Genomic DNA, 27,934 nt, shown 5'->3' with positions numbered 1-27,934 from the left:
TACATAGGCTCTACAGCGGATTACAGTGGGGAAAGTCACAGACGTTCAAAACTGAGGGGTGTAAAAAGTTGAGATCACTAAAGGAAACTCATGCTGTTTCTAGTGACAGCATTTGTCATTGCTTCACATGACAATAGACTGAAACTGAAATGGGGAACTAAAATAATTTCCAAAAAAATTAATCATAACTTATTTTTCTAATTAAAAAAATATACTTGGTTTGGAATTAAAGTCTGGGGAAAGAAAAAGAAAAAAAAAAAAAAGAAGGCAAGTTCAGCTAGAGTTCACTTATCTTTCCCAAAAAAGAATTTGTTTTCCTGAGTCCCTTTGAAAGGGCATCTAGACATTTGTAAGGGAAGGTATTTAGGGGCATGAATGCCAACACTTGCTCTATCCAACATCAAGAGCTCCCACTTGTGCAGAGTGGCAGAAGGCACTGCATAAAGCACAGAACAGAAAGAAGAGGACAAATGAGAACCAAACAAAGAGACTAAGGATTAAAAAAAAAAAAACAACCAAGAGATGAGTAGTACACACCATGGGCACACATGGCAGCTCACCAGCAGCTGCCAGCCTGTGCTTAAGACCTCAGGCCTGACAACTTACATGACCCTATCTTTGGTATTTGAAAGAGGCAGGGAGCTAAATAAGGATGAAGAATCCACAAGAAGAAGGAAAAGAACCGTGATGAGCCAAGTGACGTTAACTGTTCCATATATATGTATATATCTAGGTCTTCCCCACGGCACAGAAGGGAATCAGCAGAATCAAGGACCTATTCTTCACACCTTGGGTTTGTATACAGAAAGGAAAGGAAAGGGAAGGAGAAAATGGGCTGTCAGCAAAGCTTTCTTATTGCTTTCTCTTTTCTCATCACCTCTCTCTCCCTTTTCTCCACACACAACTTCCCCTCCCCCCCTTCGCCCCCCATGCCCTGAAGCTACATTTGTATCCAAAAACACACAGGCACATATTAAAAAAAAATAAGTCCAGAGGATCCAGTACCATTCTTCAAAAAGACAGCCCATGCTCGTTCTGATGACAATGGTGCTAATCTTATCCCCTGGCTGCTGCCCAAAAGTGACATAATGCTCAGAAATGTGTGTTTGCTTGAGAGGCTATTTACCACAGGAGGGGTTTGGGGGAGAGATGCGAAGCCAGGAAACAATAGAATTTGTGCACACCACAGACCGGATCTATCGCAGTCCATTTACACAGCCCTGCGTCACTTGTAAGATCCATCAGAGCAGACAGAGCTGAGTAAAAGGACATACTGGATCCCAAGTACACAGGAGCTGAATAAGCATGCCCAAACAAGAGAATCCACAAATAGAGAGCCGACTATCAGCTGGATATCATTCCCTCATCAGTATGCAGACAGAGATGACCACATGCAGCTGAAAATATCACCTCCTTCTGTCACCTTTTATTTCAAGACTGATTTTCTTGCTTCAGCCTGAGTTCTGGAATGGTTTAAAAGGACCCGGAGCCATCCTTCCAGCATTGCTACAGTAAAAGTAAGTGGTTAACTGGGGAGTCACTGATATGCATGAACCTCAGCCTAAATTAAGAACACTCCCATCAGAAATCCCAAATGCAGACATGCTTTACCCATGCAAAGCAAAGCCACATTCCTAATAGGAAAATTACTTCAGCATCCTACCAGGTTAATCTATACCACTATAAAGTCTTTCTGCCAAATGTAGGCCCCTCATCCAGATCTGCTGGAGACAATGTAGTCAAGCCAGTTAAAATCACAGCCAGCTCCCAAACTGCTTCTCAGAGATGAATTTCAGAGTGCCCAGGTCCCAGCTGGTGCCAACACGTGTCTTTCCAAGCAGTCCATCCCAGAGGGGCTGTGGTGGAACTAAACCCCAGTGACTGATCACCGTGCCCCAAGGCTGGGGGCACAGTGGACACCCAGCCCACCCACACAGTGCAACCACAGTCTGTCAACAGAGAATGAGAACATCCAGTCCATTAAAAAGTTCTTATACATACGTGTATGTATATATATATATATATATATATGTGTGTGTGTGTGTGTGTGTGTATATACACACACACACACACATAATATTAATTGCACTACTGTCAGACACAGCATGATGGGTAGTCAGTAGTTTTAAGAACCATCGAACAAGAAAGGAGGTTTTACACCATTTTCTTTGAAACAGATATATGGAACTATAGAAGTAAAGGAGCCATCATGGCTCTAAACACAAATTTCATGTTGATTTTACTAATCATTTCTCATTAGTACCATGATAAAACAGAGAACATTGTTTTGGAACTTAACATTATAATACGTTAAGCACCATTACACAATGATTTCAGCTCAAGTATGTTTTCAACCAGTAAATATTCTGAAACCATCAAAGAATATCCAGATTTACTTAATGGCAGATTACTCTGAAGTAAACACACATCTAAGAACAGCTAACTGATGGTATTAAAGGTAAAACCCCCTCTTCCCTGTAACCCAGCCCACAGCAGCATATCCTGCTAGATGGCTCAAGCACAGGATTAGAACACGAGAAACCCGCATTTTTCTTTCTGATGTCATCTTAACTCTCTTCTTATCTTAAGAATCTCGTTTAGTGCCTCAGTGTCTTATCATGAGAAAAAGGAAACACTGTGAGACCCATTGGTCCTCTGGGCTATTTTCTTCCCCTCTCCAGTTCTTACACCTCTCCTTGCAGAACCCACCCTCGACTTTGGGGCTTCCTAACCTGCTCTTTTCTCCATATGTCCATCAGCATGTAACATCAAGACACAGTTGAGCATAAAACATTTGCCTTGATAATTCCTGCCTTCTAATTCCAGAAGAGCACTATGCTGAAGTTTATTATTTATTCTTAAAGGAAAGGTGTTTCTAGGAGTGTTTTACACCGTGAATTTCATTGGAAAAGCAGAATGAAAGGAAGGAAATGAGTGAGCCAACTTCTTCGGTTAGGACCCTGGCAAGATTAATAGCTAAGCTCATCGTACTGGGCTCCACAAAGAGAAATGGGCTGGATAAACTCTGACTTATTGCCTTATCCTCTCAATGCCTTTCAGAACAGTTTTGCCTGGCTTTGTCCAAATAGATTGATATGACACAATATATATATATATATATATATATATTATTTTTTTTTTTTTGAATGCTTTGTGTAAGAATCTTCAAATCTGGCTTAAAGTAAGGCAGGAGAAAAAGAAATCCTTCTCTCAAAGAATACAAGTCAATCCCTCAATCCCATGTTGAGTAAAGAGGCTGTAGGAGGTTGCAGAAGGCCATTGCAACATACAAAATCACCCTAGAACATTTATCTGAGCCTAGCAATTCAATGAGATAAAAATTTGACAACACATTGGCTGGCTGCAATTGCCCAGGGAAAAACATCTCCTTCATAATAATCTAACTATAGGCTAGTAGAGCTATTTTTGTGCCTATTCTTTGTGTGGAGCAATTTATTTTTATGGCTAGTAAAAGGAAATAAATTTCTCGGAAATGGCTCCTCAGTGAATTGGGGTCTGTGTAGCTCATTTTACGTTTATAGATAAGCAAAAGGTCAATTGAATGTTATGTCTTTTATTGCATGGCCTGCTAAGTCTTCACATAACGGGAAGAAATAATACAGCCGTTCCACCGTTCCCCTCCAGGAACCTTGGTTGAGGGGAGCCTTCTGCTTAGCGAGGTCGCCGCAAGGCACAGCAGATCAATCACTTGTCACAGGGCACTTGTCTCGCTTGTGAGATTTAATAGAGTGCGTGAGATTAGATATAGTAGATATTGCTGCAGTAGAAAACAGCTGGTAAGAAATGCACTGGGATCCTCTATGTTTTCATCCTTTCTCATCATGCATAGATGCACTCAACAAAATTAACTTACTAGATAGTGCTCAGTGTCTTTTGTGGATCTACCAGCATCAGACTGGATAGAAGCAGCTGCAGTACATGGGAACATTAGATGCATAACTCAGATCCTACTACTTTGCTCTAGTTTCATCAGCTAAGAGGCCGCCAAATTACATCGCGCTTTTCCCGCCTTTCCTTGCGCTGCATTGGACATAACAGGAGCCATGATTTCAGCTGCCCCTCAAGAGAAAGGCTTACCATGAGAACAGTTAATGCAGCAAAACCTCAGAGCACGATGTTGTATTCACTGAAAAAAAATACACCAAGAACAATCTTGTGAAAAAACAGCTCACGAGACCACGCATCACACTCTCAATGTTGTGAGTGCAATCATGAGCCTAATACAGAGGGCAGTGAGTCCAGAGCCTTGCATTTCCGAGCTGTTCTGTGTTTTCTTTGTAGGCATAAAACAAAAGTACAAGCTGAACAGACCCAGATCACTGCTCACTCACTTTCATCCTTTTTCTTATTTCAGGAATCCTTACTATGAGCCCTCTCCTCTGCCCTCAGGCTCTCCGCTGTTGCAAGTTGCCTCATCTTCTTCACACCACCCCCATAGCACGCAGGAGATGGGAAAAACCTGCTGGTGCTCACTGACCTCCCTGATCAGCATTTGTCCAAGCCCAGCTGGAGAAACAGCACAGACAAAAAAGGTCTGGGATTATTTTTGGAGAGCTAGCAAACCCATCGGTGCATGTGTATTTTCTTTATGATCCTGTGTCAGGGTTGAAAGAGCAAGACCCAACCGTTTCTTTCAGAATTCCTGCCAGTTTGATGAACACACTGGTTCTCTTGCTAATAAAACTGTTTGGGGAAGGCAAGCCTTGCACTTCCACCTTTGCTCCAATAGATTTGACCTGTGTGCTCTCAAGTCAATAGAGACACAGAGACAGCAAGTAAGTATGACTGAGCCCCCATTTCTGAACAAATCACATCCAAACATCACTTTAATATAGTTAAATACCACTATTTAAAGCTAACAAGAAAGCACTGCTCAAATAGCTTCTTAGCACTAATTCTGCCTTGGAACTTCTCCTGCATTTGTGTCTATTGTCCAGGTGGCTCAGTATCTGCACCCTTCTTGCTTTCCTTTCTCATTTAGAATTTGATATCTGAATTACGCGCCAGTTATGCTGTTAAAATGAGCTCTTAGAAATAACCTTTTCTTCATCCACTGAAGCAGTTACAATTCCCTGACATAACTCATCTAATCACCACCTCAATGAGCAGGGCTTAATCTAAATGCATGTACTGAGCACCTGCCACATGTACTCTTCATTTATCTTACATGGCTTTACATTAAAAGCCAGCGCGGACTTTTGATACATTATAGATGACTATATCAAACTGTACATGGCTTAAATCCAGACCAGCCACTCAAAGGACTTACAATTATCTTCTTACCAATACGTAGCTTTAATTAAGCTACTGCCACCTTGAGGGATTAACTATCAGAACCTGGGCCATATACAGCCAGAACGTGAAATGCAAAGCCCTGATTATTTTGGCACCCTTGAGCTCTAAAACTAAAATACCATGGAAGGAAGAGCTCGCTACAGCTGCAAGATTGTATTACCTGCCAATGCAGCTGACTGTATATTCACTGCCATCAAGAAACAAGGCTAAGACAAGCCTGAATTTTTTAGCAGGGGGAAAGCAGACAGAGTTCATCGTTGACTTGGTGCAGTTGAGTGCATTTTGCACAAGAGGTAACTGGAAGTTCAGAGTTTTTTTCCCCCTTGTCTCTTTGTTTTAAAGATAGCCCATGCGTGACAGAGTTTCGCTTGTCTAATCTCTTCAGGCTTTTTCTATACATACTATATTCTGTGCTGACTTACCAAGAAATGCTCTTTTCCTTGGGGAACAAAACTGGCTGAGTCTAATGGGCTTGTTTCTCCACTTCTCACCGTGAGGGAAGCAGCCTGGCTGCAGTCCTGCTCTATCTGGAGCATGGCAGCAGAACACCCTGCAATTTTCCAATTCTGCTCTTGGAATAATGATCATGACTTATTACGACAGGCTTCCACAGTACACATTTGGGCCTTTCTTGGACACCTGAACTCAAAAACCAAGCCTGAAAAAACCTCCAAGGGTTCTGAAGAAGGCCATGACCATGCGCAAGTCCTTTAACCTGAACCCTTGTTGCTGCTGTTACTGGGATGCAGCAAGAGCTCAGGGTGGCTTTTAGGCAGCACATTGCCTGTTGAAGCAATGACGCAGTTATACACCACCTTAAATGGCAGAGTATCTTGATTCTCCTTCCAGCTCCGGAGCCCTAGCCTCTATAGGTTGAAGAGTCTGCACTGTTCTGAAAAGGTATTACAATATAGGCCCGAAAATGCAACAGCTAAGAGGAATATCAAAGAACTCCAAGAACACATAACAGCCCTGACCAACACACAACAATTTGGAAAAGTCATTGGTGATATCTCAGAGTTGAACTCAGCCCTCAGCAACCAGAGGAACACCTTGCAGTTTAGTCCAGATACGAGCATGCTCACCGCCAACTCAGCCTGTAGCATATCTGCTTCTTCCTGGTCCTCATAGATGCAACAGTCAATAACTGCAGCCATAGGATGCTATAACGAATGCAGTGCAAATGCTATAACATCATTTATTAACTACATGAGCTTAGTGTGCGTACAAATCCATAAATGCTGTATCAGTGTAATGAACTAAGGAAACTCACAGATTTGGGAAATTAAGGATAGCCCAAACAATAAAAGACACGTCCTTCCGTAAAACTAAACGCAGGGAAATACTTTGCACTCAGATCAGGACATTTCAAACACAAGTCACATGTTCACTCCCTCTTTTCTCCTGGAGCCATTCCAAGACTAAAATAATGTCATCTGGAACCATTAAAATAAGAATAATAATTATTTTCATGTTTTCTTCCTTTGGTTTCTTGTTTTCTTTACTCTCCTAGATCAGCCCCTGCTCATGGTTGACTACTGCTAAAGCTTCTTGGCTTCTTTAGTATAATACAAGAAAGACAAGGAAAGATTTATTTTTTTTTTAAATATATTTTATCGATAGGAGAAGGCTGACAGTAATTTAGAAGAGCAGGCAAAACTATAATCTCTTAGCCATGAATTTCCATGGCCACAGGGCTATGTAAGTACCACTGTTCTGGTGATCAGCTGGTCTCTATGGCTTTGCTGGAAATTAAAAATAGCTCTAGTGACACTAATGAATTTCTGTTAATTTACACCAGTAGCACCGCAAGATTTAAAACCTCCTTTCTCACATCAGTGACTACATGCGCCTCTCATCACCATGAAAACTGAGCATGGATTTCTCCCAAAATAAATGGAGCAGAGAAAACATGGGCTTCAGAAGGGTCAACTTTGTGCTTTCCAATACATACATGAATCCATAAAGGCATGATACTGGATATCTTTTTTTATTATTTTCATTTCTACAAATGCTTTAAAATATATTTCTTGCCTTACGCAATATTTTCTAATTCCACAATAGAAAGAATATTAAGAAGGAGGGGAAACTGAAGACAAAGCCATTATATTTTAAGAAAACCACAGATTGCCAGAATTGCAGTCAGCAAATATTGTACATAAACAAGCCAAACACAGTTCCACCTTCTCTAAACAGACATCTGGACACACATCACAGAGACATTAGCATCGCCAGATGTACAGAATTTTGCAAACTTAGTGCAGTTGGGTTGTTAGAGTTTTTTGTTTGCTTGGGTATTGGTTTGTTGTTTTTTTTTAAAGCACATTTGATTTCCTTAAGCACAAGAAGGTTCTGAAAGGTTTCTCAACTGAGTGGTTGTCAAATGCCTGGCATAAATCAAACCTGAGAGGGCAACATGGAATGCTGATCTGACTCCCTCCACTTGCACCAGCTTCTCCTCAGATCAATGTAAGTTTCCAAACGTTTAGAGTAAATGCAAGTAAAATCATTCCAATACCATAAACATTCTTTTCCTTGTGTTTTTTTTTCCCCTCTTCTTTTCCCTCAGATGCCGGTTTGGATCAGGCTATGCAAGCCCTCCTCCATCTGACACTCCGCTTCCCCAAGCAGGCTGTCAGCATTTGATTAATGGTTCAGATCATGCACACCACATTTGCCAATGTCATGAAATACTCTGTTCAGCTCTGACTTCGCAAGTCACATTCTCTCTGATAAGCTGCTTGCAATCCCACAGTATATTTTCATGCCTCACTTTCCACAAGACCTGTGAAATTTCTCCCCAGCAGTCAAGCCAGAAGCTGAGGTTTTTCATGGCAGGTGGCCCAACATTGTTGTTGCTTAAAGTGCACGATGATGTGGATGGAACCACAGTGGTCACGTATACTACACGAATGCTATATACATTAAAAAAGATAATGCTCCCATGGTGAAGGAGTTCCTCCTGAAACCAAGTGTGGAAAAGGAACATGTGTCTAGAACCATGTATAAACACGGAAACATAGTTACTGTGGAAGAAATACCTCAGCTGAATATTTATTTTTTCACTGCTCAGGCTTCAGGGATTTTCATCTAAGACTTTTTCTTTAGGCAGCAATCTAGTAAATGAGGTTAATGGGAGTTCCTGAAAACAATGGTTCAGAAGGCAAGTGGAGAGGACTGCGCATGCCTGCTGAGCCTGAGCAGCACCCAGCGAGGTTTTACTCTCCCTTCTCAGTCAAACCAGAAGTTTCCTGCATGGGAATGGATTGTTTTTAAGAAACTACAAAGATTTTTACTTCTGACCATATGTACTTGCATAAAGCATCTCCAGCTCCAGAAGCTCTGGCAACTTAATGCTAAGCACAGGTAGAAGCAGCTTTGGAGCTTGGGTAGGTACTGACTGCCTTGCTTACAAAAAGAACTCCACAATTAAAGTTGTGATCATATATTACACTAAAACCATTTAGCTTGGCCCTTCACCATTGCTACTTCTAGAGAAGACACAAAGGGAGGCAGGCCCCTAATTCCTCCAGGACCACTTTGCAGCTGCAGAGGAGATGATTACAGTAAAGAAAAGGGAGAAAAGAAAGTCATTGATTTACCCTTTTCTTCCTCACTGTTGTCTCTCACGGCTTTAATGGAAACCAAAAGATTAAAGGCCTAATTCTCTGTTCAGTGAAACCAATTCCAGTGTGAATACTTAAGGACAACAAAGTCACAAACCATAAAAACAGATATAACTGAGCAGAGCCCCATCCTCACATTGCCCAGAACAGCCTGGCTAAATCCTATCCCACACTCGGCTGTGAACGTTTTCAGTCTCTTCTGCTCTTCAATTTTCACTACTTCTTAAGTTTCCTGGGAGCAGTTTAGTGGGAGCAAGACGTTATGTCTCCTAGTCAGAAAATCAAGAAAGAGCCACAGAAAACGTGTGTGCAGTCTCGTTGTTTCCTTCTTTATCTGCAAAGAAGGCTCCTAAGTCACGAGCATGTTTTACTGACTGTTGTAGAAGTAAATAAGATCCTAACGACAGCTTTGAAAGCTACTCTACTGGAAAGCAAAAAGGGTTATTCACCATTCCCCAAAGCACGACGGATGAAGAATTTATCAAGAAATAGCATACAAAAATGGAGCAAGTTTCTACATGAATCTTTATCTTCAACTATGGAACTCATTGCCAAAAGATATTTTACAAGACAAAACAGACAGGATTGCAACTTTTGGTGCCTCATGATGAAATAATTCATACTATTTATTTTCTGAATCTACAGTAGTCTTCATTGACCCTTTAGTAGCCCAGCTCAGCCATCTCAGAATACAATGACAAGAATGCCGTGACTTTCCAGCTCTCCCTTACTGTCTTTTCCAGCCTCCAGATTGAGAAGCTCACCTAGACTAAATGTTTACAGGACAGAAGGGCCATCAGACACTTATCCGTTTGCCATCTGGCGGCAATCTGCACCCTCCAAAACACACACACATTTTTAGGAGTTCAAACATGAAGTTCAAAGGAAAACCCAAGGATAAACAACATGTTCCACCTGGTCTTGAAACCCCATGAGAATTTCAGCATTACCTGTTTTCATCTTGAAAACATAAATCTCTCCTGGTTTGCACCAAGGTTCAGGATTTTCCTGGGACAAACTGAGACTTTTGATGGATTTTTCACACCAGCTTCACACGATCCTCATCAACAGCACTGATGAGTTTTTCAGAAGGAGAGAACAGACCTGAAAACCCCAGCTTTTGAGAAGGTGTGTAGTTGAAATCTCAGACTACGTCTGAACTGCTCCTGTTCACCTTCACGTCCATGACAGGCTACAGCAAATCAGTACATGCTTGAGAGCACAGTGTGGTAGAAAACTGAATCAAATTCCGTGCAACTCAGAGTGGGAATGTAAGCATTACACAATAGATAACAAATTTTATATTTCAAGGAATAATATTTTGAAGAATAAAGCTCTCACAAAATAACTCAAGCAATCCAAATCCTGAAATCAAGGCCCCAGAAAATCTTACTGAATTTTATTATACGTTGGCACCTGCAGTTCTGAAAATCTTCTGAGTCCAAACTGGAAGTGTTTGAGAGGAAGTTTTTTTCACTTATTGGATCGCCAGTGCTTGGAGCATGAGAGCCCTCTGAGATGCTAATCCTTAATGAGCTATTTCAGAAATTGAAATCTGAGTTATATAGTTGGTTGTGTTGTTGGATCATTTGGTGTTGCTGGATCATTTGGTGTTGTTTGTTTTTTAAGCAAACTGCTGCTCTGTGATCTGTGTACCACTCCTGTGAGTGGCACACTGGCTCTTAGAGTCTATGCATACCTTGATTCACAATCACAAAAAGGCACTGTGAGGACAAAAAGACTCTTAAAGCCTTATTACTATTCAAATTGCTTGACATTTGTGCAGAAATGTTGTCCTGTACTAATAGAACACGATCAAGCTTAACCTTGCGACTTGATGCTTTTAGCAAGAGAACAAGTTTAATACTTTTAAAACCTTATCAACTGCTCTTCAGTCCCTGCCTTTAGAGCATAATCTCCAACAAATGCTGCTGCAAATGTCCTCCAAGTGACCTTGGAAGCAATTGGAATATGCAGAAAGGCCATTTTGAAGAGCACAACAACTTGCTTTGTATACTCAAATGAAAACAGACGTCAAAACCAACAAGGATTATCTGAGGATGCCAGGGAGGGTGATGCCTCACTCCACTACTAACCAATTTATTTGAGAACTTGATAGTTCAGTTTTACCACTGAAATAAACGTCATGTCCTACATACTTTGAACGGGAAAAAGCATTTAACTGTGTCATATGTATCAAATGAATAATCTGAAGGTGTTTTTCTGGAAACGGGAGCCTCCGGGGATTAGAAAAAGAAATGAAGTATTTCCCATATGGGTTCCCAACCTGCTTATTGAGCAGATTGGTATCAACAAAACCTGTTTTCCAAGCTCTGGCAACTTAAGTTGTATAAGCTTAGTTTCTAAAGCCCCAGTAATCGCGCATATAAACTCAATGGGTAGCTACTCATTGATATTCTTAACAAAAGCAGCAGCAGCTGAATAATTTCGGACTACTTGTTGAAGTGTTGCCCCACTAGCCTCCTACTGCTTAGAATCAGAGAATCATTGTGTTCAGAAAAGTCCAAACATGAACAGCTTCATCTTGGAGAGAAGAAAAATAAGTTAAAGAACTTTTTAAAATGCAGTTGTAAGTCCACACTTCCTGCTGCAGCAGAACCATCAAGAAATTAAAACATAGGCAGTGCTGGTCCTGGTAGATATGAAAAATGTTCTACTATCTAATGCTTTCTCTGTGTAATGAGATGTTCTTTCATTAATATTGTACCCCAGCGCTCCCTCTTAAACATCACAGCCTAAAAATAGGATGCAAACATCATAAGAACTTTTTTTCCCTCACAGAAGTAGAAAGCATTAGGACAAAAGTACACATATTTTAGGACAATTGTCACCCTTTCGTTTTTGAACATACTCCTACATGTTGTTTGTGGTTCTTTGTTGTGAATATCACGATATCGCGCGCTCTCCCTCCTCTTTTATTACTGAAAATGTGAGACGTAGATAGGTGTGAGGTTTCTCTCATCCCTCTGATTTTCAGAGCAGAAGGAACGATCACAGCTCTGTTGTTCTCTCATAGAGCAGGAGCCAGCGAACTACACCAAGTAATTTCTCTATTACTGAAATCACACCGCTTGTTCAAGTCAATATATTTTAAGTGGAAGAGAGAAAATCCACAGCACATCTGTGTAAGTGAGTGGTCAGTTACTTTCACTGTTAAAAACAGAAGTGTCTGGGTTCAGCCGGCTTTACCTTCTAACCACTGGATCTCATTACATGCTTTAACTTTCCACCTCTAGATTAATGGAGCTGTCTACTATCTATTAGTGGATCAAATCACCTCTTAACCTTCTCTTCAATAAACTTAATAGATTGAAGGAACGGGACATTTAGCTTTATCAAAAGGGTGTGAAACAATACCACTCCTTCCACTTCCTCAGAACAGGGTTTCTGCAGGAGATGTGATCAGTCGTTGGCTTTGTACCAGTCCCCAGGGGCAAAGTATTTAATCCAAATTGGTACAGAAGCTGAGAAAAATACGGAGTCGGGAAGAAAATCTAAGGCAGCCTAACGAAGATTCCTTCCTTTCCTAGATACTCAGCTCCTGAAACAACGCTGCTTTTGATATTTCCCAATGTTTGAATGGCTGTTCCAGCAAAGGAATGTGCTTTTTAGGCACTCTCTAGCTGCTTTAAAAAGCAAAAGGCATGGCAACATACAAGCTCCATAAAAGTGAAGGAAGAAAGAAGTCTGTTAGAGTAAGCTATGGAGTCACACCAAGCAATACGCAATTACGCCACGCACACCATACTGGAGATGCACTGTTTCTCATCCAAAGAGCCTGGAGCAAACAGCTTTGCTTGAGACTTGAGGGGAGCAACCTCTACTTGCTCACTTGCCGAAATACCAAACAGTTGGCTGGACTAGAAGCCACCTGCAGCTCAGTTATGCAAAAATCTGGAAGCTGTTGCTGTATATTCACAAGATTTTGAATACCTAGTATGAAATCCTCTTCCAAGTAAATAAAATAAGCAACCACAATATCATTACTATTTAGGAACCTACAGATTTCATGGTTCTTTTGAACACTGACAAATCCAAGAGAATAGGTTGCTTTCCAAGTTCTTTTTGTTTCGGCTATCTTCTACTATTGGCATGAATAAAACCAATTGCCAACTTCAGAACTAACCTCACAATTTACTTATAAGATTTCACCATCATTGTGTAAACACAGCTGAGAACCAATTATCAGAATTAATAATCGAGTTCCTGGTATATGAATATGTATATAATTTCATTGCTTTAATATTCCAGCCTTCTCTTATCATTCACCAAGTCCCTTAATAATTCTGCCAATAAACATGTTCGTTCAAGCACTTGCAGAAAGGCAGCATGCAAGAGGCATGAGAACTAGAGAAAAACAAATTCATTTCGGAAGAGGAACAAGGAGAAAGAAAACCAGCCTACGTGCTGAGCGCTCATTTACTCTCCCAGTATTTATCATGTGCCTTGACTTTCAACAGAATTTCAAAAGTAGCATGGCAGGGGAAGAAGAAAAGCAGGAGGGGGGAAAAAGCTCCAGCATTGTGTGATTTATTTCAAGATATGGTTGCTTCCGAGGATTAATGAGTATGTCTCGCTCAAAGATGAGACTCATCATGACTGTTACCTTTAATAACCCCTCTTCCTCAGAAGATCCCTCAGTGCTGAGGATGAGACTGTGAGCCGGCAGCTTGAATTATTCATGAGGGCTGGTGGAAAACAATCATCCGCTCTTGGCATTAATGGTCTGTAAAGAGTTGCTTTTGACAAAACCATTTAGCACCAGCAATAAAATAAATAAATTAATAATGGGCAAGCATGGGGAGGGAAGCAAGCATAATAATGATGTACTGATGTAACACACCCTGAAAAATATCGTCTTAGTTCGCTGATCATAGGTTCTTCTATCAAGGCCCTCAGTAGTAAAATAAATCAGCAAGGAAAAAAAAGAAACCCACGTGCAGCCTTCTGGCTCTGAATGGTGAAATACTGGGAGGCTAAATTCTGGCTTGGAGTTGGACAAACAGTGGATCTTGTGGAAGTAAACATCACGTAGAAGTCTAAAGGAAAGTATTCAAGGTAGTTACACCTCTGTTCAGAGCGGCTCCCATGCTTGGCAGATCCTCTTTATGACAACACACAGAAAACCAGCTTCGTATGGGGAAGTGTTTTGCAGTGCTCTGTTCTATCTGACATGTTGCAATCCACTTGGGAAGTATATTTTTTGGGGGTGTGGGGAAGTACTTAGCAATGGTATTGCTGTCTCTGACTTTCTAAGTCAGCTCTTGTTAGGAAATAATGTCATACGTAATTTCCATTCTGATCTGCATAAAACATTCTGCAGTTGGGAGGTAAGATTCCGAAAAGACAAAGCAAATATTAAAAATTCGGTTGGCTAAAAAGCAAGACTCTGCTTAACATAGCATGCATGTCACATTTCATTTACTTCTATAAAGTCTTCTCTTTTTTTTTCCTTTTTATTAAAAAGTAGAAATACATGTGCTATTTGTTTAATGATAAAACCACTGGCATGGGAAGTGTTCAGATACTTATCTGCAAAACTTTTCCTGTGTTCAGAGGCTAGCCTTGCAGAAATCACCCTCTTCAACCCCAATCCAGATAAGGAACGGTCACAGCAATCACCCACAAGGATGCTGCCCGGCTCTTAGAGACCTTTAGTGACAAAGGTTCTAAGACTTCTTCAGTTTTATCTTTTCCCAGGTTTTTCACACATCTCATCCACTCTCGACATTCTCTCCATTTGGTCTTGTTTTCCACAGTACGACAGCTCCGGACCCATTAATTCAGCTGGGGCTGTATCTGTGCAGAAGGGAATTCTTTCAGTGTCCCAGAGGTTTATTCACTTCTGGGGACCTGCCTTTCCCTAAGTCATCCAAACTACAAGCATCAGAAACGTAACAAAGAACTAACAAGAATAACTTGCAGCACTTATAAGTCACAGGCCAAGTTATAAATGCGTAGTGCTCAATCTTGTTACAGCAGACCTGGATCCAATACAGGGTCCCATCATGCAGTGAATTTAGTAGGCTATTTTTCATCACCATTAAGGAAAAGCAATTAAACACATGTTTAATTTCAAGCACACACCTAAACCCTACTGCTTATAGTGAGACTCGAGTGTTTATGGTGTTTTGATGAACCAAGCTGTTACGCACAGATTTAACCATAAGCATGTGGGCCAGCAAGATTATTCATGTTCTAAAGTCATACACCTGTTAAGTGCTTTATTGGACTGAGGGCATAATTAGTGCAAAATATAGCTATATATATGTAATTACAGGTAGGACTAATGACTAAAAATCATTTGTAAAATAGCATGATATTTCCAGAGGCCAATTGTGAAACCAGTCATACTCCCAGGATCTAATTCTGCATCCTCTTTGAATCTGAAGAGAGACAAAACAATTGCTGCGTTTTTCTCAGTCCTACAGAAATCATCCATGAATCAAATTATCTTTTGTATTTATCAGCTAAATAATTCTGTCAACTGTCCAACAACTGCAGCAGCCCCAGGAGCTTTTTTAAACTAGCTGATGAATGATTGGTTAAATAAATCTGCTACAATTATTCTGGTAACGAGAAACAAAAATGACAGCATGTCTTCTCCAACACAACCTAAATCCTATTCGCTGCTTTTTGGTAATGGGAGATACTGTGAGGATTTACTTGTGTGGGTAATTGCAGAGTTCAATATAGCTTTTTTTTTTTTTTTTTTTCCCTGAGAATGTTAGCTTTTTAAGATCCTCTCATAGTGCTGGGTCTTATCATAATTTAACATTTCACTTAATGAAACACAAAAATGACTCAAGCATCTCTGAATTTATAGACTCTTTATACGTTAAGAAACAGACATGAGCTCAGACTCTGACCATAACAAATAGGAGAAAGAGCAGGAAGAAACAGCTATTTATATGAGGGCAGCGTCTCCACAAAAGCTGCAAGGTCCTTGGGTCAAACTCTCAGCTGATGTAAATGCCTCCTCGCATTTTATTAGAAATAGTTTTTAATAAATAAAAAAAAAAAACAAAAAACAAAAACAAAAAAACACAGCACAGTGTCAAAACAGAGCCATCAAACCCATCTCTTCCATCATCTCTGTGACCTCAGCCACGCGTGCTGAAGAAACAGAAAAACCCGAGATGTCTTTATTCCTCCTACTGGAAGTTTTTTATAGGACCTAAGCATAACGGTTAGCTAGCGACCAGGCACGAGTTGAGTACTAAGCTATGCTTCTGTAATTCCAGTTTTGTAAAATCTGTGCTCAGTCAGCAGAGCTCAATCATCTCTGCTGCCTTATCAAACCCAATCCAGACACCGCAGTCTTTGCAGATCTCTGAATCCAGAAGGAAACAGGAAACATACCTTGGAATCCTTTAACGTTTCCTGACATTCATTTTGTTTCAGCCCTCGTACCGTGTGTCTCTGCGTGTTCTGCAAGTGTTTCCAACAAGCCAGGCTGTATTTAAACAAACAGTGGTAAAGATGGCCCTCATTTAAAAATCAAAATCATTTTTTAATCAGGAAAAGGCTCTCCTGTAATTTGCAAACTTATGCACTAAGGAGACAGAAATAAGACATAAGCAATGAATGACAATACCTGTTGACAGGATAAGGGAATTTCAAAGTTGCTATGTGAGGCAAACACAGCAGACTGTTCTCAAGCAGAACAAACTTTGCAAACAAAACAAAGTATTTGCCTGGCAATTTTGGATAGGCAGAAATCCATAAAACTCATCATCTGATCACGGGCAATTTACGGAGTGAGAAATCCCTGGACGAATACCAGCTCTGTGTTGGATGTAGCTAGATCATGAGAAAGCAACATTACATGGTCAGTAAATTGTTTAGGAAGATTTTAGTTGGCAAATCTCACAGCCCTTAAGGAATTCATTTCTTTAGTTGTTTTCATCAGTGGACAGATGCATTTACTTGCAACCATCACTGCGATACTGTAGACAGTCCCTATGTTAAAAAAAAAAAAAAAAAAGGAAAAAAAAAACATTTATCAAAGTCTGAATGATGCAGGCTGTTCTTCTAATACTTTGTTGGGTCCCTGGAAATACTACAATCATGGGTAAATTCTGAAACGCTGTTATTTTACCATCACCAGTAAACTCCTGGCCACATGAAAACAAACAAAAACTTATCCTAGACTTCTGCAGGGCTGGAACCAGAGACACAAAAACACTGAGGCATGGAGAAGAGCCAGCAGCGTTCAAAGCAGAGTTAGAACTGATATGAGCTGAAGAATTTCAGCCTCAAATTTTACGTTACAGAGAAGCAAAGGTTCTGGCTAAAGCATCACACCAGCTATGAATGTGTTTACATTAAAATATGGAGACTTTTGTCTTTGAGTAATAATAATAATAAAAAAAAAAAGCGCTTCAATTTGAATAAACATAGAATTATGAGGTCTGTGGTGATTTTTCTCGTTTTCTTTCTTTGTTCCAAAGATAATCAAGGTCAGTCTACAAGGCCCACAGAGCTAAATCAAATGCAAATTAAAATATGAACACATAGAATAACATAATATTCGACAAGGCAACTTTGGAAACAGTGTAAGTGAAATAGAGGGTTGGAGACATAATTCATTTTCAACAGATAATGCAAAGCTATGTGGGAAGGAAATGCTAGTGCATTTGCAAAGCACAGAGTCAGCTCAGAATAAAAAATTAGATAGACAGATTCAGCATCTAGTACATAATGCATCCCTGAGGTGACTAAATTTCCCTGAGAAAAGAACTAATCCTTGCACCTGTGCAACAGGGGTATGAAACACCAGGGAATTAAGTACTCTGTCCAGGAGTTTACATTTGTTATTACATATGCAAGACCTAATGCATGCATATGCATGTAAAGAGAGTTGCCGTTTTATGGAAAATAGCTAAGTTTCAAGAATAGCATCCCAAAGAAATAGAGAACAAACACCATCAAGTCAGGGAGAATAACATCCCTTCTTATGGCCTCATACTGACACAGCTGACACAAGAACAATAAAACTGAAGCACATCTGTCCTCGCAGCAAGGAACAGGGCAAGGTGAGAAGCAAAATGACAGTGCTGTTAGATGATGTCCAGAATGTTTCCTGGCATGGAATTTCCCCATACATACAACAAGGAGAAAATGGCTCAAAGTCTTGGAGCAGTAGCTAAGTGGTACCTCCTGGTAAACATACAGAAAATTAAGCTTGTGTGCTCATCCCCAGAATTGAGAAGGTTTAGTACTGATGTGATCCAACAGATCTGATTTCAGTCACTTTCCAGCCTCAGTTCTTCCATTCACAACTTTCTTACACATAAAACAGATATCCAATTCCTTACCACCTCATCATAGTTATCAGGAGAAGGGTAACATAGAAGAGACAACACATACGTATTATTAATAATATACATTTTTGAGAGCAAAAAGAAAAAGCCCTGAGCTCATACCACCATGAACTTCTCAAAGAGCTAAGCTGAAACCACAGCCATGAGCAGGTAGCTGCACACATCGCTGCACAGATGATGTTATTTGTGCTCACAGATTTAGCAAGGCAGACGAGCTGCCAAATGGGGCGGTGTCAAATACAGCCCCCAAAACCAAGCCAGATGCAGTTCAGTCCCTGGTGAAAGCAACCTGTAAGCCAGCCACAGGCGCGCTGTAAATTTGGTTGAAATGAGCAATTACATAATCTCATGCTAATTCTTCAGTAATTCCCCTGCAAAACAGATTTCATATTTCTGGGTAATTAACAGAAAACGTAATCCGTTCCTAGAGACACATTGCTCTTAATGTCCTCCTTTTCTTTATTAATAAAAAGATTTTGCAATTAGAACTTCCCTGGCAAGCTGCCCAACTCAGTGACCTTGCATCTTTTACCTGTAGGATAATAAACACCAGCAATGGAGCACACACAGCTATGAGCACTATGGCTTACGTTTAAGTATTTAGGGGATACTGGAGCTTTCTAGAGCAAGCTTGGCCTTCATGAACATCCCACCACAACCATCTCTAGTTATTTTACATCTACCACTGACAACAACAGTTCTCCTCTCTGCCACTCAGCCACAATTGCCCACATCAGAGTGCATTAAGCACTGCAAGTTTCCCTGATTTGCAAATAATCTTATTGCAGAAGTGTCAGCTTTCCTAACAGACTTACACACTCTCCTGAACCCACTATCAGCACCTCACCATTCCAATTTCTAATCTATATGTATGACTACACACCCAGAAGTCATCTTGGGAGACTGCTGCTAGAATAGCTGATTGGGACCCAACACAGAAGCAGTTTAACTCTCAGCTTATTATAGAAAGAACTTTTCATCTAGAAGTGCTTCATAGATTTTAATCAACCTTTGCATCAGCCCTGAATGGTGGGTCAACACTGCTTCCCTGTTTGGGTCTCAAAAACCGAGATAAGTAGGTGACTACTAAACACCACATGGCATTTTGGTGTTGGAAAGGAATAAAACAAACGCAGGAGAAAAGGGCAAAGCTAGATACTGGATTGTCCATTCCCTTTTCCCACTCAGAATCTACCTAGGCTTCACAAAACTTTCTTTTTCCCTTTCCTAACCTCCAAACTTCCTGCTCCTTGGGCCAAGAGGAGATTTTTTGCTAACATCAAGGTAAGATGTCATGTATTAAATCAAGGTTCAGGCTCTGAACACACTCAGGCAAGGGATTTCAGAGTGTTCCCAAGATGAAGAGCTGACAGCAGGCTGGAATGGAATGAAAGTTAATTGTTGTTTGCAAAGCACTTTCAGGTCCCTTCAGATAAAAGATATTTTGTCTCCATTAAGAAACTGAAGCAAATTATAACCAATGAGTAATCAGTGTCCAGTACGTCGGACTGTTAGAAACAACCTGTTCCTAAATGCTGTCAGACAAGAAGTATTTTTAGAAATAATAAGATAATTGAATCTGTATCACAGCCAGCTGAGGACAAAAAAAAAAAAAAAAAAGGGACCAAGACACCGTGCCAGCTGATCCTTAATCAGAAAACCTCACAATAAGTTGAAAAAGTCATTTTAGGCTTTACCTATGCAAAAGCCCTCCAAAGAAGGCATACATCAGTCTAACGAGCACAGGAGTTTATCCCTTATTCATCAGCATGAAAAGCAGTGACAGGGAACAGCAAACAGCATGAGGGTGGGAAAATGTTTTTGCAATACTGACGGTTTCCTAAATCCCTTTTCTTCCTCCCCTTTGTAGAATTACTGTAATTAGTTCAGCAGAGAGGTGAATGCGGCTGATGACTTTATTCATTTAATTATTCAAAGGAGACCAGTGAATTATTTTAAAAGTATTTAGGGCCCCAGCCATTTTAACTCAGGGAGGGATGAATAATGAAGAGCCAGACACTACATTCAACAGCTGTAAGAATAGAACTTTCGCTTTCCATTTGTATTTTGACTGCACTACCAGACATCTTCCCATGCCCACCTCTCGTGGGACATGCCACACTGGATACATTCAACAAATCATCTTATCTCAGATATTTGTCACTTCTGCAGCAAAGGAAAAAGGGCTTCAGATGAAAGCACAAGAAATGGGCAATTACCTAAGAAAAGCTTCTAATTAACATTCATCAATTATGTATCAGTTAGTGGCTGCTGTAACATACCTTCTGACAGTTTTGTGAACTCCCTGCACGCAGGGCTTTTGAGCTCTGCTAAGCTTTGCCAATGCCCTCCAGTGATTTTCTTGAATTGATTCACTACTGCAAAGGATAAAGGTTTAGGACATAGTACTGCTGGTATTGCCCAACCCAAAACATATCAGAGGAGATTCCCAATGCGATCATGTCTGCGCTTTGAAAGGCAAAATTAAGGCATAAAACAGAGATGATTGGAGGTGATGCCAGTTAATACTAACAAGAAAGATAGCCAGCTCACTCCAGCCACGGTCACTGCAATATCCTTTTACACGTTACTACAATAAGACAAGGAATCTTGTGCTACAAATTTCCAGCAGAGCGATGATACCAAAAAGCAAAGAAAATCGCACAGTAGCCCTTCTTAAACCATCCTCCAGGAAGGGAAGGGTTTTCTTTTGTTTGTTTGTATGAAATAGAGCAGTTGTAAGTGCAAGAGGAAAACAAAGAGAGACTTCTGCAACCACTTATTTATAAGATTATAAAATAATCCAGAGCATTCAAGTAGATGTTCATACAGGGACAGTATAATCCTTATCTAGACAAATGTAAAATTCCAGGGCGAAGTCCCAAGAATTCTGGCTTGTAGTTATTCATCTTAAAGTGCAATTTATTATACTGTCTTCTGAAGGAAATCTTGACAATAAGAAGTGCTGTTCTTTTTCAGCTACAGAAAACACATCTTTTTCTAATATAAACATTACATAATGCAGTCATGAGAACTCAGAGAAACTGCAGCCACTATTTCTTCTGTACTTACAGTCAGAGATTCTCCATTCCATGCAGATGGAACCCTGTGGTCCCCACAGCCATACCCATATGGTTGCACTGAGGTGGGTGGACGTGTTCTGCTTGGGCAGCAGGAAACAAGAGTGCTTAGTATAGCCATCTCTATCTGAACTCCTGTTAAATCCACTGTCAGTTCAAGTGTATTGCAAAGGATGGTTCCAGAGAGTGGCAGAGAAATCAGCCTGAAGCCTGGAAGATGGAGGTGACCAGAGACAAGAGAAATGAAACAACTGTTTGAAGCCAAACCACATCTTCCCAGGGCAGAACTGCTCCACAGCAAGAATTACATCGGAACGGGGAAAACTATTCAATCTAGACCAGCATCAGTAATAAAATGAAAAATCCATTAGCTATAAGAGGTCATCATGTGTACTGTTTGTGCATTCCAGGGAGAAGCAGCCACATACCAAGATAATCCTCTTTGTTGCTTGTGTCTTCACTTTGTTCATTTTCCAATGTCAGCAAGCTCTGTATTGTTTGTCAGCCAAAGACTGACAGCAGTTTGATCTTGGTTCACCCAATGTGTGCTCGCGATGGGACATGTGGCATCCACACATGAATTCATTCCATCAAGGAGCAGAACCTGAGCCTGAGGCAGTCCTCAGAGCTCACCTCAAAAGGTTTAGGAAGCCCAAGAGGCATTAGGAAAAAAAATTAAAAGAACAGGGTTTATAGTAACAACAAAATAAACCAACTTGTTTAAGAACATCTACACCAGTCTTCTCCTTGAATTGGAGATTGGGAGTAAATCTCTATTGGTGTATGAGGGAAGCCGGATAAAATTAAACACACATCCAGGGATGGGATTGTGAAAAGACTGCATTCTCCCTAATATAATGAAAAACTGAGAAGTGTGACATGTTTGCAGATTATTTATTAACAGTAGGACAGAAGCTATTTTAGGCGCATGTCTTTAGACACCATTAACAGTAATTTACTCTCTAGAGTGCCCTTTCAGGAAACAGTAGGAACTAAGTAAACCCCATATATCATTCAGAGGCAGGAACAATTCTCATTGTTTCTTTCCTAAATCTATTTCCTTTCTCAGAACTTTGCCACCATATGGTCAACAAGGAAGCTATGTAACAGGATCTGATAAGATTGAATTATATATTTTAGCAAGCTTCAGGAGCTGGGCCAAGGCATTTAAATACATCACTTACTGAATTAGGACAAACCGTTTGCCATCTTGTCAAACAGGAAAATGAAAAGGAAAGACTTCACATCTGATCTAATGTATGAAGGGCCTCATAGACATGAGAGCAATGAAGAGGCAGAAGACAGGCTCCTAGTTGCTCCTCGTGCTTGTTTTTAAACAAAGGTCTTGCTCCTGGCAATCTTAAAAATGTCTCACTTTTGAATCTTAATTAAAAAATATTTTTGTATTATTATTGTTATGGAAACCTGATGTAATTTACAAATCAGTTTGACAGAAGACAGGAGGCTTTACTGTAATCCATTACTGCACATTTTGGTTTCCCTCTGCTCAAACAGCTGCGTCCTCTCTGTCTGCACGTCCTGCGGTAGATTAAAGAAAAATCAATCTGAGAAAGAACAAAAGTAAAATCTCCTTCCCCCTCTGAAATCATGCATTGACGTGTGGGGTGCAGGCGTGCAGAGCTGCAAGGAAGCACGCATGTTCTGCATGCCACGGAGTTTGAACTGGAAAGAAAACAGCCTCCATCTCCAAGCAGACAAGCAACTGGAATAGCGGATGTGAAACCCAGAGAAAAGCAGAACAGCACTTTCCATTTTCCAGCAGGTTCTAGTAATGCTCAACAGGGCTAATCACGTGCAAAGGCGGAGTTCACAATCTGCCCTTCTGCTCACAAGGGCCATATTTGATTTCTTAAAGTAGGACTTCAGTAACATTTTGGTGGGCTGCTTGGCCTCCAGAGGCAAATTTCACCCGGGAAAAAACGATCTAAGTTGCTATATACAACAGAATAGGAAATAGTTATTTTTACTAGGGAATCACATCTCTTTTTTTCCTCCCATCCCAGTTTCATTTTCACACCCCGCCTAATGAGACTGGAGCCATATGTACATGTCTCCAGTGTTATGGTCTAAAGATACGACAAAACACACTGGGGAGATTCAGGGTCATTTTAAAGCAGCAGAAGAACATAAGGGAAGCCAATCCAACTGCTCTTCTGTATCGCCTACTATGTAGCTGCAAAATGATTTCTAATTTTGTCAGATTAAAAAAAACACTACAGACAGCATTAATGTTTTATGATAGAGAATGCTTCTATCCTTCACAGAAGCACTCCAAAAGTTACTACAAACCTTCCTGGAGTCAGCAGAAAAAAAATCACTGGAGAAGTATGAAACCTCTAACACCCAGGAGAGCAAATCATTAAATTGAAGGATAACTAGATGATGTCAAACTGATGGCATTTGCCCAGGAATAGCAGCTCATACTGTTAGAAATTAATTCTGAAGCACAGTAAACCACCTAACTGCTGCTAATTGGTCTTGTCCTCGCTTTATCTCTCCCAAGCTGTGTTTTCATTTCCATTTATCTGATGCTGGTCTTCTGGATAGTTAACCTGCAAAGGCAAAGCATTTTGTTCCTGCTCTCAGCTCACTGGAAGAATCTAAATGATAAGGGCAGATAGCAACTTCTCTAGCTGTAGCACCGCATAGCTGCTTAATCAACCTCCAATAAAATCAGAACCTGAAAAGAGGTGCAGAAGCTGTTGGTGCTTCTTTTGGCTCCAAATTTGGGACTCCTTTACACTTGCAGCCCATTTTTTCCCCTGCAGAAGGACTTGGTTGGATATTCCATGCAGAAGGAAAACCCCGGCAGAACCAAAATGTAAGAACCATCCTGCACAGCTAGAGTTATGTGAGCTGTTCCTACAAACATCCCCAGTAATTTACAAGGCACTGAACATCTTGAAGATGTTCTCTTTGTGTTAATGCACTTCGTATAAGCAACAAGTATTAATTTAGACAAGGGCTGTTCAGGAGCCACACTCCTACTACCAATAAACACAGGTTAATTTACTTTTGCATCAGTTTTTAAGAAATTCAACTTCCTTTATTTAAAGTAAAAGGGAGAAAATAAATAAAACCACAGTCCAGATGGAAACAAAGTCTGTTCCTTCTTCATTAGCCAAGCCACAGACAAGTTATAATTCACATCTCCCTCGAGTCTCATCATTACCTACATTTGGGAAGAAAACATAAGGGTTAGGGGGTAATGGCGGTGTGGAGGATGCAGCCTGCCAACAAATTATATGCTAATTTTTTCTGTGTCTTTAATTCTATCTGAAATAAATGAAAAATGTCTTGTGGTCCAAGTCATGGGATTCCTTAATCAACAAGGCAGAGCTGGGCTTGCGAAACTCAAGTCCCTGGGGAGATGGCTTCACTACTGAAGGAAACAACTGACTCAGAGCCCCGTCGTCCTCAGACACAGATTTCCTCTTAAATGCTTTCATTGAAAGCAGTGCTTGCCTGTGCCCAGAAGCATCTCAGCCCGCTGGTCTCAAAGTCTCTTTTTATGCCATTCCAACAGCACCAGCTGGGAACTGCAGCCAAAGTCTTCCAGCTGGCATCTTGTGAAGCCTGGTGTTCTTTCTGGTCATGTTAAGGACTTCAGTTTACAAATTCCTGATAGGGAAAGCACCAGTACTTGAGGACAGCTTTATATTCTGATCTTATGAACTGATCTGCACAGTAAAGCGCAATCAAAGAATGGGTCCCCTTAACAACTGTGTGAGCCTTCTTAACAATTAGAACTGCTAAGGGTAGAATTGCATCTGATTTGCCTGATGAGTCTCATTTTTAATGCAATTAGGCAGCCAAGGTTTGACAGACTAGACTGTCAGAGAGCCAAAGAGCCAAAGGAAATTTGCATATATTATAAAATAATTGGAATGGCAGGGTAAAATAAGAACCAATCTGACCTAAGCCTTCACTCAAATAGAATTGTGTGAACAATTGATTTTCCTTAATCTTGGTTGAACAGAAAAGGTTTAAAAAAGTTTAGTAAAATAAAACATGTTCTTGCTGATGATAATCTATAACAAAATAAAAAATAAAAATTAAAGAGTAAAGACAATTCCAAAAAAAAGTCAATTTAAAACATCACACTTCAGCATTTCATTCAGAAGCTAAAAAACAAAACAAACGCACCCAAAGAAAGACACAAAATAAATATTCTTAAGAAAGAATCCTTTCGGCTGAGAAATTCCATGCATTTTTACTTTCAAGAAGAAAAGAAGAGTCTTCAATTTTGTCAGTGTTTCTTCAGAAGAGAAAGAATAGCTCTTAAAACTGAAAACAATCGTTTTAATGACACTCTTGTCAAGGAAGCATTATCAAGCGCGAGATTTCTAATCAAACCCAGAGAGCTAGGAAACATTTGGGAATGCATTCCATACAGCTAATAGTGGATATTACAACCTCTATCTCTCAGCTTTTGGCCGCTCTTGGATGCAACACTCTCTCTTTCATTCAGCTATTCTGGAAGTTCCCAAATCCTTCTGGACTGATAATAAGTGTTGCAGCCTTCAAATGCTAATTGTACAGGGCAGAGAGGGGAGCTAACAACAACAACAACATGTATTTCCTTATTGCATTTTTATATGCCTTTCTGCTAATCAAACTGCAACTTTGCTACTTATATCTACAGCACAGGATTGATGTCAACCAAATTTACTGAAAAGAAGCACATGATCTTATCAGCAACGCTTAGCTAGACCTGCAATTTTATATTTCACCTGCCTGTTGTTCCAGGACAGAAACAAGTAGGTAAATCCAGCTCTGCCAGACTGTTTCCACCTTAACTCTTGACTGACTGCTGAAGCTAAACAGAGAATACTTTTTTCTGCCTATGTAATTTAACTCTTCAGAGAGGTCAGAATAGCTCATACTATTAAATAATGCAGGCTAGACAATACTGACTTAATAAAACTTGCATGTCATTTTGTGTTGGAATTGATTTTCCTACTTGAGGGCCACTTTAGCTTGCAAATCAAAAGTGTATTGTGTTGGCTCTTTCAAAAAGATGTTGCCATTGCCTGGGCTTGCTTCAGAAACAGAGATTGATGGGACCAGGCTTGCGTTGGGTCAGTGTCTAATGGTCTCCTCTTAGTGGCCTGAATTATTCATCAGTGCTACAGCACCTCATGTTTTTTGATTAATGTATACAATTCAGGAACGTCATAGCTGCAGTATCAAAATACTTCCTTGCATTTTGCAGGCCAGTTTCTACTCTTCCTTCCTCTTCCCCACCCCAGTTCCAACATGCGAACTTGATCTCATGGTAGGTATAGCCTTTCTGAACATTAAGTCATCCTGAGGACAAGGGGAACAATAACTCACTTCACTTGGACTCCGCTCACACTTGCATCTTCCCACTTTCCAATATATTTCATCCTAGACTCCTTAACTAATGGCTCACATTTATCTACCTGAACTATAAACTTGCAAAGATCACCACATCATTCAACAGCAAAGCTGAGATAGAATTATCACTCTTATCAATAACCCATTTTTCACTCCGTTCAGTTCACCTGTTGATTTTCAATAGTCTGGTTCTTTCCCAGAATTTCCAGAAAAGAAAGGTTGTTGGGAAGGTAAAGGGATCTTGCGCAGCTGATAGCACTCATGATTCTCCTCTTTTTTCCTCTCTCATCCCACTTTGCCCACTGCTAACAGTGAAGCTCTAAGTTTTATGTATTGATTCATACACCAATTGTAGGCACTAACGTTTATAAAACCATGATATATTTCATGAAAAATTAAAAAAAAAAAGTCCGAATATATCACTGCTTGTAACTAAATGAAATTAAACTTATTCTAGTATTAATTATTTTCCATTTTGTACTTGTAAAATGTAAGAGAGCTCAACTCCAGCCTCACCCATAGACATCCAAAACAAACATCATGACAGATTCACTGGTGCTTTCTGCTTTGTAATGGCATTTTTCCCCAATAATAAACGGGTGCAATTATAAATAAATATTAAAAAAGAGAGGCAGGAAAAAATGGCAATTACTAAAAAAGTTATTTAAAAAAAAATCAATATTTGTAACAATTAATTATAACAGTTGTATGCTTTAATTGGAAAAAGCAAATTACAGAAGGCAGAGGGAGGACTTATGATGAGATACGATGATCAATGCTGAACTGCTGGATCAATTTTGCACATAGCTGCAGCCACTTAAATAAGTTCCTGCAAAGGTGAATATTCTCAGTCACAGTCCAAATTACCTAAGAAAATTTGACCAATTAAAAGTAATAGATAATATATACTATGAACCAATAACAATGAAATACACACTCAAAGGCTTTGTAGTTGTAGGTCCATTAACAATCTCTAAGCATTTTTGAAGACTAACAAGTGAAACAAAGCCCAGAAGGTTTGGATTACAGCTCAGTAGCTGCTACTGTTCATGTGAAAAATACTATTTTGGTCATTGAAGCTATCTTAGAAATTAGCGAGCTAAGAGCTAACCAAATAAAAAGGAACTAAAGTTTTACTGTTAGACATCCTTGTAACTATATATAATAGATATAAAATGCCTTT

General features: G+C 40.0%; 1 long non-coding RNA gene across 1 annotated transcript; it reads left to right on the top strand.

Moving 5' to 3' along the window:
• The first annotated feature begins 1,127 nt into the window (after positions 1–1,127).
• Positions 1,128–14,327, top strand: LOC146543562 (uncharacterized). Its single transcript, XR_014885941.1, has 3 exons — positions 1,128–1,517; positions 4,376–4,796; positions 5,920–14,327. It is a non-coding gene; the product is annotated as an uncharacterized LOC146543562 (long non-coding RNA).
• The last annotated feature ends 13,607 nt before the right edge of the window (positions 14,328–27,934 follow it).

This window comes from Meleagris gallopavo, chromosome 12, assembly GCF_905368555.1.
Source record: "Meleagris gallopavo chromosome 12, MGAL_WU_HG_1.1, whole genome shotgun sequence".
Classification (NCBI taxonomy): Eukaryota; Metazoa; Chordata; class Aves; order Galliformes; family Phasianidae; genus Meleagris; species Meleagris gallopavo.
Note: the sequence above shows the minus strand (reverse complement) of the source record. Positions and strands in the feature narration are given on the sequence as shown.